This window comes from Leopardus geoffroyi, chromosome B3, assembly GCF_018350155.1.
Source record: "Leopardus geoffroyi isolate Oge1 chromosome B3, O.geoffroyi_Oge1_pat1.0, whole genome shotgun sequence".
NCBI classification, from domain to species: domain Eukaryota; kingdom Metazoa; phylum Chordata; class Mammalia; order Carnivora; family Felidae; genus Leopardus; species Leopardus geoffroyi.
In genome coordinates, this window is record NC_059337.1 from 121713129 (window position 1) to 121725925 (window position 12797).

At 43.1% G+C, this 12797-nt stretch overlaps 2 long non-coding RNA genes across 2 annotated transcripts in view; both read right to left on the minus strand.

Moving 5' to 3' along the window:
- Positions 1-12797, minus strand: part of LOC123584114 — a 139744-nt gene that overhangs the window by 103637 nt on the left and 23310 nt on the right. The gene's annotated exons all lie outside the window — the stretch shown is intronic.
- On the minus strand, positions 9335-10259 carry LOC123584115. Its single transcript, XR_006705169.1, has 2 exons — positions 9942-10259; positions 9335-9636 (listed from the first exon to the last, which is right to left on the minus strand). It is a non-coding gene; the product is annotated as an uncharacterized LOC123584115 (long non-coding RNA).

The following is a 12797-nucleotide window of genomic DNA, read 5'->3' on the forward strand; positions in this document are numbered from 1 at the left end:
GGCCCAAAGAGGTCCTGACACTGACCCAAGATCACTTGGCTATCACTCAGTCCCAAGAGCCTCATTTCACTTTGCTGAAGCCTCAGCCCTCGTCCAGGAAGGCCCAAAGGGTAAAGTCATGTGGCACAACATTGAGACGGCTTAGGGTTCCTTTGCCCAGGCCCTGAGGTTTCCAGAGCTGCCCTTTACTCAGAGGTAAGAAGCACTGGAACGTTCTGACAAAGGATGTGTCCTAAAGCATCAAAAGGGACTAACTAAACTGTAATAGAAACTGGAAGAGTGTCAGCGGACTACACCTCCCAGGGACCTGAGACCCAGTATTGGTGAAAAGATGTGTAGCTGGCAACCTTGTGTTTTGTTTTTGCCTATTTGTTCCTCCAAAGTAAGTCATGAATTTCACAAAACAAAAAATACAGATCGCAGTTTATCAATAGCCTCACAGAATGAATTAGACATTGTTAAATTGTTCTACTGATATACAATGTACACAGTATTATAAATATGCCCATTTGTACATATGTGATATAAAGAGTAATTTGCAAATATCGTGAGTAAACATGTTTCCTCATAGCTTCACCAGCATTGAATTTTCCTTTTTTTTTTTTTTTTTGAGAGAGAGAGAGAGAGAATGGGTAAGGGGCAGAAGGAAGGAGAAAGAGAATCCCAAGCAGGCTTCCACACCCAGCACTGAGCCCAATGTGGGCCTTGATCTCACAACCATGAGATCATGACCTGAGCCAAAATCAAGAGTTGAACACTTAACTCACTGAGCCACCCAGGTACCCCTAATTTTACACTTTTATATTTGCAAATTTAATAAGCATGTAGGGATACCTATTCTAATTTACCTATCTTTTTTTTTTTCTAATTTATTTATTTTTAAATAAAGTATAATGAGGCAACCTTTTTTCCCCCAGGTATTTACTTCCCGCTATCCTTTTTTTCCCCAACATGTAACCCCTCCCAATCTTTCAGTAAGCAATGCTTACTGTGTAATCAATAAGGATTGAGTTTTATATTAGGTACTAGAAGAGGAATGTTTATCAAAGTAATTACAGATACATTTCCTGTTCTAAGAAGCTTACAATCTAACAGAGTTAAACCCAACTGTTGTCTTTAAAAAACTGAATATGGGGCACCTGGATGGCTCAGTTGGTTAAGTGTCCAACTTCGGCTCAGGTCATGATCTCACAGTTCGTGGGTTCGAGCCCCACACTGGGCTCTGTGCTGACAGCTCAGAGTCTGGAGCCTGCTTCAGATTCTGTGTCTTCCTCTCTCTGCCCCTCCCCCACTCATGCTCTGTCTCTCTCTCTCTTTCAAAAAACAAATAAACCCTTTAAAAATTGTTTTAATTGAATATATTTGCATTGTGGGTAAAGTGAGAGAATCTTGAACTCCTAGAAAACAATATCCCACAATGCTGGGAAATCTATGATCAGGATAGCTAGATGCCTTCTCATTATCATGTTAGTTCACCTGGCAGTGACACATTCTGGATCTGTGGTAAGTCCAAGTCCAAACTCTAGAGAATGTATGGCAAGGTCTAACTTGGATGAGGTAGAGACCCTCCTCAGAGGATTGTTCCCTACACCCCTCTCCCCACAGATCCTGCTCAACACATATTATCAGCAGGCTTGTTCATGAACCCCAGAACCACCACTCCAGGCCATGAACACCCTAACCCAAGCAACCTAGAAACAGGAGTACCCGGGGACTCTGAGCTAATGCCGTGCCTTTTCTCTCCAGTGGTCATCTAGTCAGATCAGCTTGTCATCAGATGACTCCTATTAACTAGACTGTGTTCCCTCAAAATTCATATGTTGAAGCCCTAATCCCTAATAATTTAAACTATGATTATATCTGGAAATAAGGCCCTTAAGAGGTAATTAATATTAAATGATTTCATATGGGTGGGACCCAAGCTAATATGACTGTTGTCCTTATAAGAAGAAGAGACACCAGGGATGCACACACACAGAGGAAAAGCTGTGTGAACATGGCCAGAAAGCAGCCATCTGCAAGCCAAAGAGAGAGGCCTCAGAGAAATGAAACCTACTGACACCTTGATCTGGACTTCCAGTACCCGGAACTGCAAGAAAATAAATTTTTGTTGTTTAAGCTACTCAGTCTGTGGTATTTAGTTAGGTACCCTAAGCAGACTAATACAATGACCCAACGAAAGCCCAAGGTTTGGGAACCCCAAAGAATGGGTACCCTTAAAATAAAACTTTGAGGTTTCCCCTCTCCAAGTTGTATCCATCCAAGATAGAGAGGTCACTGGTCAGCTTCCTTCCTTCCATCATTCCCTCCCCAACACCTGTAGAACATTTGCTTTGGGCCAGCATTGTCTCTGTAGCTATGCACAATGTCTACAAATCCTCAGGCTGTCCCTTTCACACCCCCGGGGTTCTGTGCCCACGGAGGCATCACCAACCTCAGCCAGCCTTTTGTTCTCCATACCACCCCATCCGACAGTAGAAGCTGGGGAAGGACCTCTCCCTGGAACTAGGCCAGAAGGCACTGGATTAGAGCATTATACCTTCTTCCCCCATCATCCTTAGCCAAAGGATGACCAAATTAAAACAGCTCGGGGCTGTCATTTCCACAGGCTTGTTAATTCAAGGAAATGGCTCTGAAACGGTCATGACAAGAACCAGCTTTACTATAATGTCAACTCCCACAACATGTGCCAGGTGAATGTCACTTCAAACAGGGTCCAAGCCAGCCTATTGCCAACGGCAACTCTTAACAATTATCTTGTCTTCAGTTCTTCCTTCTATGAAGATTATCTCTCTGTCAATGAAGACATCGCTATCAATGACACAGGCCTCTGAGCCATTTGTGAAACTGAGGAATCCAGAGGTAATATCGTCTTGGTCAAAATCAACAAGACCACCTTCCAACCATCCTTGTTCTGGGAAAACAGGCTGTTTTGCCCTACAGCAAGCAATGCCTTCATGGCATGTGGTGTGCTGTATGTAACCAAGATGGTGTCCACAAAACTGAAGAAATATTCTACCTGTATGACACCAAAACCCAAAAGGAACCCACCTGCACAACAGCCCAACTGCCCGAAAATTCTACATATACAATGATGGCTACTAAATCTACCACAATGTTTATTGTTATCACGACATGTGAGGAAGACAACCAAAGTCAGGCCATGCCATAGGATAAGATTCCTTGGAACTATTAATAGGAAAAGTAAACACACTTGTATTTGTTTGTTTGCTCTGTGTGTGTTTCTTGTGTCTTTCTTACACAAGAGGCTTTCCTCAGATGTTCGGAAACCTTGACTATCTGTTCGTATCTAGGAGTAAGACATCAGAAGTCGATTGGTACCCGGGGGCACCTGGATGGTTCACTCAGTTGAGCACCGACTTCGGCTCAGGTCAAGATCTCATGGTTGGTGGGTTCCAGCTGTGCATTGCACTCTGTGCTGACAGCTCTGAGCCTGGAGTCTGCTTCGGACTCTGTGTCTCCCTCTTTCTCTCTGCTCCTCCCCTGCTCACGCTCTCTCTCTCTCTCTCTCTCTCAAAAATAAATAAGCATTAAAAAATTATTAAAAAAATAAAATTAAATTAGGGGCGTCTGGGTGGCTCAGTCTGTTGAGCATCCAACTTTGGCTCAGGTCATGATCTCACAATTTGTGAGTTCGAGCCCCGCGTCAGGCTCAGTGCTGACAGCTCAGATCCTGGAGCCTGCTTCGGATTCTGTGTCTCCCACTCTCTCTCTCTACCCCTCCCCTGTTCATGCTCTGTCTCTCTCACTCTCAAAGGTAAATAAACATCAAGAAAATTTTTTTAGGGGCACCTGGGTGGCTCAGTCGGTTAAGCAGCCGACTTCGGTTCAGGTCACGATTTCGCGGTCCGTGGGTTCGAGCCCCGCATTGGGCTCTGGGCTGACGGCTCAGAGCCTGGAGCCTGCTTCCGATTCTGTGTCTCCCTCTCTCTCTGACCCTCCCCCGTTCATGCTCTGTCTCTCTCTGTCTCAAAAATAAATAAATGTTATAAAAAAAATTTAAAAAAAAAGAAAAAAAATTTTAATAATAAAATTAAATTAAATTTTCAAAAAAGTTGATTGGTACCTGCAATCTAGAAATTCCACTTTTGCGTATATACTCAGCAGGCATGCACACAAATGCACACCAAAAGATACAGGGAAGAATACCATAGCAAATCTATTTGCAGTAACCCCAAACTCAAAACTACCCAGAAGTCCATCAATAGTTGAAAGGATGGATAAGTTGTGGTATATACCCATGGGATAAAACACCTCAATGAGAATAGGCAATCTACAATGCCATGCAACAATATGGTTGAATCTAACAAACATTATACTAGATCAAAGAAACCAGAACCAAAAGCACACATGCTATGTGACTCCATTAATTTAAGGACAAAATAGGCAAAATTATTCATCTATGGTATCACTCAGAGGGAAAGATAGTGATTACCTTGGGATGGGAATGGTGAACACTCCATCTATAGAAAGCAGAAAAGCAAAGACAAATAGAAATGCACTACAGGGAGAGTTTAACACGCCATTCTCAGTACAAGACAGATCAAACAGACAGAATATAAGCCAAGACAGAAATCTAAACAACCTCATCAACAAGGCAGGACTTTAAGATAATTTAATCCTGATTTAGGTACGTACATGTGCACACAAACACGCACCCTTGGGATTCTGACTAGAAGAGCATTAAATGTATACATTAACTTCAGAAGGATTTATGTTTTTATAAGTTGTCTCATCCATGAATACGAAATGTCTATTTGTTAGTATAGAGAAAGGCTATTGATTTTTGTCTACTTATCTTGCATATAGCCACCTTTCAAAATTCCATTATTAATTTTAATAGTTATTAATTTTAATTACTTGTTATCAGGCTGGGTTTGCAAGCCAACCTGAGAAAAAAGATAATTTTCCCTTCTTCAGTAATATTCATACAGACTATCTCATTTCTTTTCTTACTTCATTAGCGAGAACCTCCAAAATAGGTTTGACGTTAGCAATAACAACAGACAGCCCTGTCTTATTGATATTAAATGGACAACTCTCTCAGGCATTGCTCAGAATCAAGAGGGTCCTGTGTCCCTTGGTTCCCATGCTCAGAAGTTACCATGGTCCTGACTATGATCGCCCTTCACTGCAAAAGCCTACGAATCCTGGACCTGTGGTCCCTGGGCAAGCCTGGCAACCCCAGTTCTCTCTCCACTCCTTTCTCTTCTCTCTCCTGAGCTCAGCTGCCTCCCAACGGGCTTTCCTTTGTCTCCTCCTGTTCCTTCCTGTCCCCTCCTGTGCTCTCATGCAATGTGGCCAGCACACTGCAGCCAGAGTGAGCTTTCAAAACGCAAATCTGATCACAACCCTCTTCCTTTTTCCCATTTTGTGAGGATAAAGGTGGGACACGGCCATATGAGTTGGTCCCTGCCTGGCTCCCCAGCTCCCTCTCATCCACTCTTCTGCACTGTGAGGGAGAACCCACTGCCTTTCAGTTCTCTGGATGTACCTTGCCCCTTCTCGCCTCAGCATTTTTACACCTGCCTTTATGACTGCCCCGAACACCCCACACACATGCACATCTGTGTGCACACACGCCCCCTACACACATGCACGTACATGCACCCTCACACACTCTCTCTCTGTCTCTCCCTAACTCCGAAGTATCACCAGAGTCATTGACTCCCCAAGCATATACTATATAACTATTTGTTCAGTGTCTTCATCTCTAGACAGTACATCCCACCAGGGTAGGGATTATGCATTTCTGCCACCCTTAACCCCAGCACCCGGCACAGGGCCTGGCCCAATAATTATTTTAAATTAATAATTAGTAGGCCAGCAACTATCAGCCTTTTAGAGTTCACAACTTTTATTCTTATTTTTAAAAATGTTTTTGGCTGGCCACATAGTATTACAGGTTGGTTTCTTTCTAGTTTCAAGGCTGGGCACCACTTGGTCACGTCATGCAGTTTCCTATCCTCTTTGCCAGCCAGGAATGGGATGTGTGTTGAGATTATTGTCGTTCCCTGATTCACCACAGCGGGGAAGGGGGGGGTGGGGCATGAAGGAGATAGAACTCTCAGGAACCCACAGAATGCCCGTGTTGCTTCTCCAGTCTGCACACACTTGGCCAAGCACCCAGCCTCTTCTTCCATTGAAACCCAGCCCTCAGTGCTGCTACCTAACTCTGACCCGCCCTTGCCCAGAGCCTCCGCTCAGGGTTTTGTTCTTTTTTGTGTCTCCTCTCATGAGTAAACACTCAAGGGTCAACTGGCTGGGGGGAGGCAAAAAAAACTACCCCTTTTAATGATACGCTCTAAGAAAGAACTCAAGCTGGTGTCCCTCCCCAGACTCTGAAGAGACAGGATCTTACGGATACCTATCAATTTACCCTTCCTGTTAGCCTGTCCAAAGTGCATGTTGAGGGCATGGCAAAGCCTGCAGGCAGAATTTCAGAGCAATTAACTACAAATCCAAGAGGCTTCCCCTCTCAGGTGTCAGCCAAACCACAAGTGGATTCCCTTCACTTGTTATAATCTAGCTAAGACAGTTAACTATTGTAACTGTGGCACAACTAAACCCCCTGTAATTAAGGAAGATGCAGATGAGGAGAAAAGGCCTCTGGTTCTAGAAGCTCAGCCCCAAAGTTGAGCAAAAGAGCTATGTATATATTCACCACTAGATGGCAGGCTTCCTGCTTTATTCCCTAATCAGCTCAATTTTAAATTGACAAAGATTCCAAACCAGCAGCACTTCAACAATCCAATCCTCCAGAGTACCCAAACACACTCAGACTCATAGAATGATAGGGGTGGACAAAAATTTGGTTACATTGGGGTTTTTTTTTTTTCAGCTAAACTCCCCATTTCCAGAAGAAGAAAAGTGAGAGCCCAAGAGGTCACTAGACCCGCGAGTTTACAATTCTTCCAGGCCAGCTTGCTTTTCTATTATTCTACCCTGCCTCTTGATAAAAGCCATCCAAAAATCATCCTAAGAAGAGATACAATGCAGGTGTGGTCAGTTTCTTTAGAGCAGTGTTATGTGCACTTTTCTGTGTATATATCATACTGACAGAGAGCAAACAAGCGTTCCACAGAGTGGGTTATTTTACTATTTTGGGTCTTACAAATATTTGTGAACTTCACTAGTCCTTGACTAGTGAGGAACTTGAAGTCTGGGATCCCTTATGCAGCTCTGTGTTCCCACAAGCCTTATACAACACCTGTCAACAGGACAGGTGGCATCAGAGGTGGTTGGAGTAAATTAGAGTGGAGTCCCTGAAACCAGCTGGGTGACTTTATCTAAGGGACTAGCTTGTCAGGATCTTGACTTCAAAAAAGAGGATGTTAAATTTATACTCATCTAAATCTCTAAGTGAAAAAATATGAGAAATGCTTAGTAGAGTGCCAAGAAGTTTGCAGGCAAATGGTACTCAAAGTGTGGTCCAAGGACCCCTAAGGGTTCCCCTTCCCTTTTCTAAGCACATGTCTGTGTGAGGGCAGGTTTTCTTTAGAAACTTCAGTCAAAGAATGAATCACAGGAGCACCTGGGTGGTTCAGTCAGTTAAGCATCTGACTCTTGATCTCAGCTCAGGTCTTGATCTTAGAGTCATGAGTTCAAGCCACATATTGAGCTCCATGCTGGGTGTGGAGCCTACTTAAAAAACAAAAACAAAAACAAAAACAAAACAAACAAACAAACAAAATATATATATATATATAAAGATTGAATACATATATATACATATATATGTACATATACATATATTATATATATATATAAAAGATTGAATACACAAGTGAACGTGAGAATCTATAAAGTAAACATTAAAGGGACTTGTAAAAATGCCATTCTCATATATTTCTTTGTTTTGGAAAATATAGTTACTGTTTGTAAAAATAGTAATTCACATTAACATGTGCTGGGTTTTTACAGTTATTTTAAAATACATTAAAATGAAGTATTTTCAATTTCTCAGTTATAATTTCTAATATAGTAAGGCAAACATCTCATAGAAAGAAAAGCTCTTTCAGGCTCTCAAAAGAAATGTACGGGGTCCTGACCCAAAAAGTTTTAGAACACCTTCATTAGTTCTCTGTTATTTATCTTTCATTCTTCAAAAACAGAAAGCTCAATATCTAATGATGTTAATTTCAGGATTATCTACAATAATAAAAAAAGAAAAAAAGGGCCCAAATGTCTAATATCAGGGGAAAGGTTTAATAATAATAAATATGCTCCACTAACCCAGTGGAATTAAATATTATAGTATGGTATAATAATAAAATGATTACATGACATAACATTAAGAGTGAAAAGACATAATTCAGGATTGCCACTGATTATAAAAATGTGAGATTGGAATCTAATACATAAAAATGAAAACACTAAACACTTGTTACATTATGTTTGGATATGAGATTATAGATGTTTCTGTTTAATTAAACTAGTGACTATTACCATTTCACTATAGATTATTTCTTTTTTTAAATTTTTTTAAACGTTTATTTCTTTATTTTCAGAAATAAAATACACACACACACACACACGCACACACACACAAGCGGGGGAGGGGCTGAGAGAGAGGGAGAGAGAGACTCAAAAGCAGACTCTGTGCTTGATGTCAAGAACTTCGAGACTATGACCTGAGCTGAAATCAAGAGTCTGACATTTAACCTTGACTGAACCACCCAGGTGCCCCCAAAACAGCATTTTTAAGTTAGCATTTTTAAGACCTGGCTCCCCCAGGTCTCTTACACTAGCAGCAAAGAGGCCATTGTCTTTTTCCATTTAACAAGACAAAAGGCTTCCCAATTTTGAAAGCCAAGTTCCTCCAGCAGACTCCAACAGATGTCATTGTCTGAACAATCCCTGACAAATGGCAAGTCTGTACAAACACACAGCCGCCCCAGGCCGCAGGGACACCTAAGAGAGCAGGCACTGAATGGAAAGTGGTCAGTGTTTCCAGGCTGTCAGCAATGGAACAAAACTGAATCTCCCCCTCACCGGGAGCTTCTCCTGCACCCCCTCCTCTCCTGCACTGCCACCCACCCCCGCCTACACACACACGCACAGTGTGGATTTATGTTTTGCTTCCCAGAGTATTAATAAACTCCCTCTTAAGCGAACTGCTTCTGAAGTTTTGAAGTGAAACACATTGCCAGGAGGAGCATGCATGCTTCGAGGAATCCTGCCTTTTACTCCATTAACTGGGTCCTGTTCACATCTTTCCCAAGACCATGTAGGGTAATTCTCCTTTTCAACTCCAAATACGCATATGGCACTATTTCAGACTCCCCAGACAGGCAGCCCAGTGTGAAAAAAATGCACCGGAGGAGACGACTTTATTCAGGCTGTTGCAATAGGGAGGACATTCATGAACACAGAGGAACATCTCAGAGGAAAGGAAGGAGGGCCTGGGGGGCTTTACAGAAGCAAGAGAGTGGGGAGGAGAGTGGATGACAAGTCCTATAGGGGTGGGGGCAAGAGGGGGTGGGGAATGCTGACTCCATGAAGGCAGGAAGGTCCTCTGCAATTTGTATCTCATCATAGCTCTCTGGGAGCCCAGGGCTCACATAAACTTCAGCATGGTCAACAGGTTACCAAAAATCTGGCCTCTCTTGTAGCCTAGAGAGGAGGGAAAAAAACAGTGAGACTGCAGTCCCAGATGCCTCCTGGTGGTGAGGGGACCACAGGTAGAGAACAGTGAGTGGACAAATCTTCAGGTGTTCTGTTGGCAGCTGAAATTTTGCTCCTTAAATTCAGAAATCTTCTTCTCCCATCCTAATCCTCTCTCCTTCTTTCTTGGCAGGTGGATGTGGATATTGTTGAATGAAAACCAGTTCAATCACTGTTAATTCCTCTAAACACACACACACACACACACACACACACACACACACACACACACACAAAGGGGGTTCCGTTCCCACCTCCTGGAAGAAAGCTGGTCATCGCCAGAAGATTCCAGCCAAATATTTGGGTTTCCCGAACGATGTCTTTTGAAGAGAAAAAAAACAGTTGAGATGGTTGAATCACTCCAGTCAACATCTGAAATTCTAATTTTCCTTGAGAGCAACAAAAGCCTTTTCCTTAACATCTTCTGTGGTAAAGGCAGGCCCTCCCCAGCTTCTCTGCCCCAACACCCCTCGTTTCAAAGAGTCCAGCCAGATGTGTTCATGTTTTCCATTCACACAGCACAGGGTTTAAGGATGGAAGAAAAGAGGAGTTGTTCCCCCATTAGTGGATCTTTCCGCCCCTGCTGAGACAGTTTGTGCAGGGTCTGTGCTATTGGCTGCAGATAAAACAATGGGGGTGGGAGCTGCTTTGGAAATAGGGGGAGGGATGGAGATTTTTCCATCTGGAATCACACGGCTCTTGGTGGCAGGGCCAGATGGAGCCACAGTCTGTCTGTGGAGACAAAGCTTCTCTTTAAACTGGTCGTGCAAACAAGAATATGAGGCTTTTGACAACACAATGGCCGAGAGATAGAAAGCTGAGCGTGGTTATGCAATGCCAAGGGCAGATCGCTCCAACTTTGGTGGATTAAGCCCTGAATGTCATTCAGCAAGGAGCTTCCTTGAACTGATGAACACGAGACTGTAAAGTTTTGCATTCAAACAGACGTTTAGAAAAACAACTCTCTGTCAGCCAGTCTCTTTTCTCTGAACTTAAGTCATCTTTCAGCTGGGAGCGAACATGCATCCTTAATGCACCAGAACGGTGCTGGGACTTAAATTACCGTAAAGAATTTTATGAATGCTGAGTGTCCCTGTCCACACTATTAATGAACATCCCCTAAACTGCACTTAAGCCAAAGTCCAAGGTATAATTAGGGATATAGAACAATGATACAATGTAGATTGCAAGTTTGCTTGAAGCTCCCAACATCCGATTAGAGGCACAGTAGCAGATTTCCCAGAGCATGGGAGAGGGAGATGAAAACCATCTGTCACAGCCTGCCTCCTGAGCCCTTCCTTCCAGGAAAGCTCTTTGTGTCACTGAATAATGCCAAAAGGAAGGCCTTCTTGGCCCTCAAACCCATCTTCCAAGCAGAGATCCCTTATCACACTGTGTGCCCTAGAGAAAGTCACTTCCCCCTTCGAACCTTCATTTTCTCTCCCATAACATGCAGCAACTGGGCATGTTTCGGGGTTTTCAAACTTTTTTAGAGCTACGGAACATTTGTCCCCAAAAGAAAACTTTAGGATGGAACTCTGTAAATATCCTATGTCACTTGGAGGACTCATCAGCATGTCACAGATCAGGCTGGTGGAGGGAAATAGCTCAGCACTTTGTGCCTTAAACCCCCAAGCAGACTCTCGGTTCCAACATATTGGATCACTTCCTGCAAACCTTGAGCGCTTTATAAATGTTGTATGGGGAAAAGATGCGTGCTTCAGTGGGAAACTAGGCATCATTTGGAACACACTCTTCCAAGTTATCTCACTAAGATGCGAGGGGACCCTTTCACTGCCTTTGGACTATTTTACAACTCTGTAAAGTGTAGACAACTGATAGCAATGCAAATAATTCTTCTTTACAGATGTACAAATGAATTCTGGCCTGTAGAGGTTTCATTGACTTCCCTCCCTAACCCCCAAGAGAAAACCAATGTCTTTCTATGTCAACATTCTTTTACTCCATGTAAATTTGTGCTTCTCTGACTTCTCATTTGAAATAGTTGTAACATCTTACCTGCACTCTATAATAATGAGCTAAGTAAGGGGCACCTGGGCGGCTCAATCAGTTGAGCATCAGACTGTTGATTTTGACTCAGGTCATGATCTCGCTGTCATGGGATCAAGCCCCGAGTCGGACTCCGTGCTGAGCATGGAGTCTGCTTAAGATTCTCTCCCTCTCTCTGCCCCTCCCCCCTCATGCTCTCTCTCTTTCTCTTTCTCTAAAAAAGAACTTAAAAAAAATAATGAGCTCAATAAAGTCTTTAATGTGTGTTCATTTATATCTATATGTGGGTCATGGTTTTAGCTTTCTGTGAAAACCATCTTATTTTGAAATTTTATTAATAAAAAATTAACACTTGTTAGTTTTGTTTTGTTTTTTTTTTTTAGTTCACCACTGATCTCCAATAGCATTTATACTCTCCACGCAATTTTTATGGAAATGCCCTTAGAAAAGTGACAAGTGGGGCTCCTGGGTGGCTCAGTCGGTTGGGTGTCTGACTTCCGCTCAGGTCATGATCTCACAGCTCGTGGGTTCAAGCCCCACGTTGGGCTCTGTGCTGATAGCTTGGAGCCTTGAGTCTGCTTTGGATTCTGTATTTCCCTCTCTCTACCCCTCCTCTGCTCATGCTCTGTCTCTCTCTGTCTCAAAAATAAATAAACATTAAAACAAAAAAAAAGAAAAGTGATAAGTGATCATTGGGAATAAGAAATAAAAGGAAAAGCCATATGACAATAGTAGCTGGGATCCTGCAGGCCAGACAGCACAAACACAAACAGAAGGGGCAGTTCGGCCAATTGGAGAGGGAAGAAGGGGACTGAGAAGGTCACCTGTCACCTAACGGGAGCTGGGAGCCCAAATAGCAGGAAGCACCCAACTCGACAGAAATGAGTATTCTGACCCCTCTATCCTCCTCTCTCCCCACTGGCCAGGGCCAACTGGAAGCAAGAAGGTAAGGGGGAAGAGATACAGACACACGCGTCGGCCTCCGGGGTTCACGGCAGGATGGAGGGGACACCCCTGTCATGCAGACAGCTAACAAAGGCAGTTTGGGATGAGAACCAAACCACCCACAGCTTGTCTATACCAACATGACCTTACTGTCC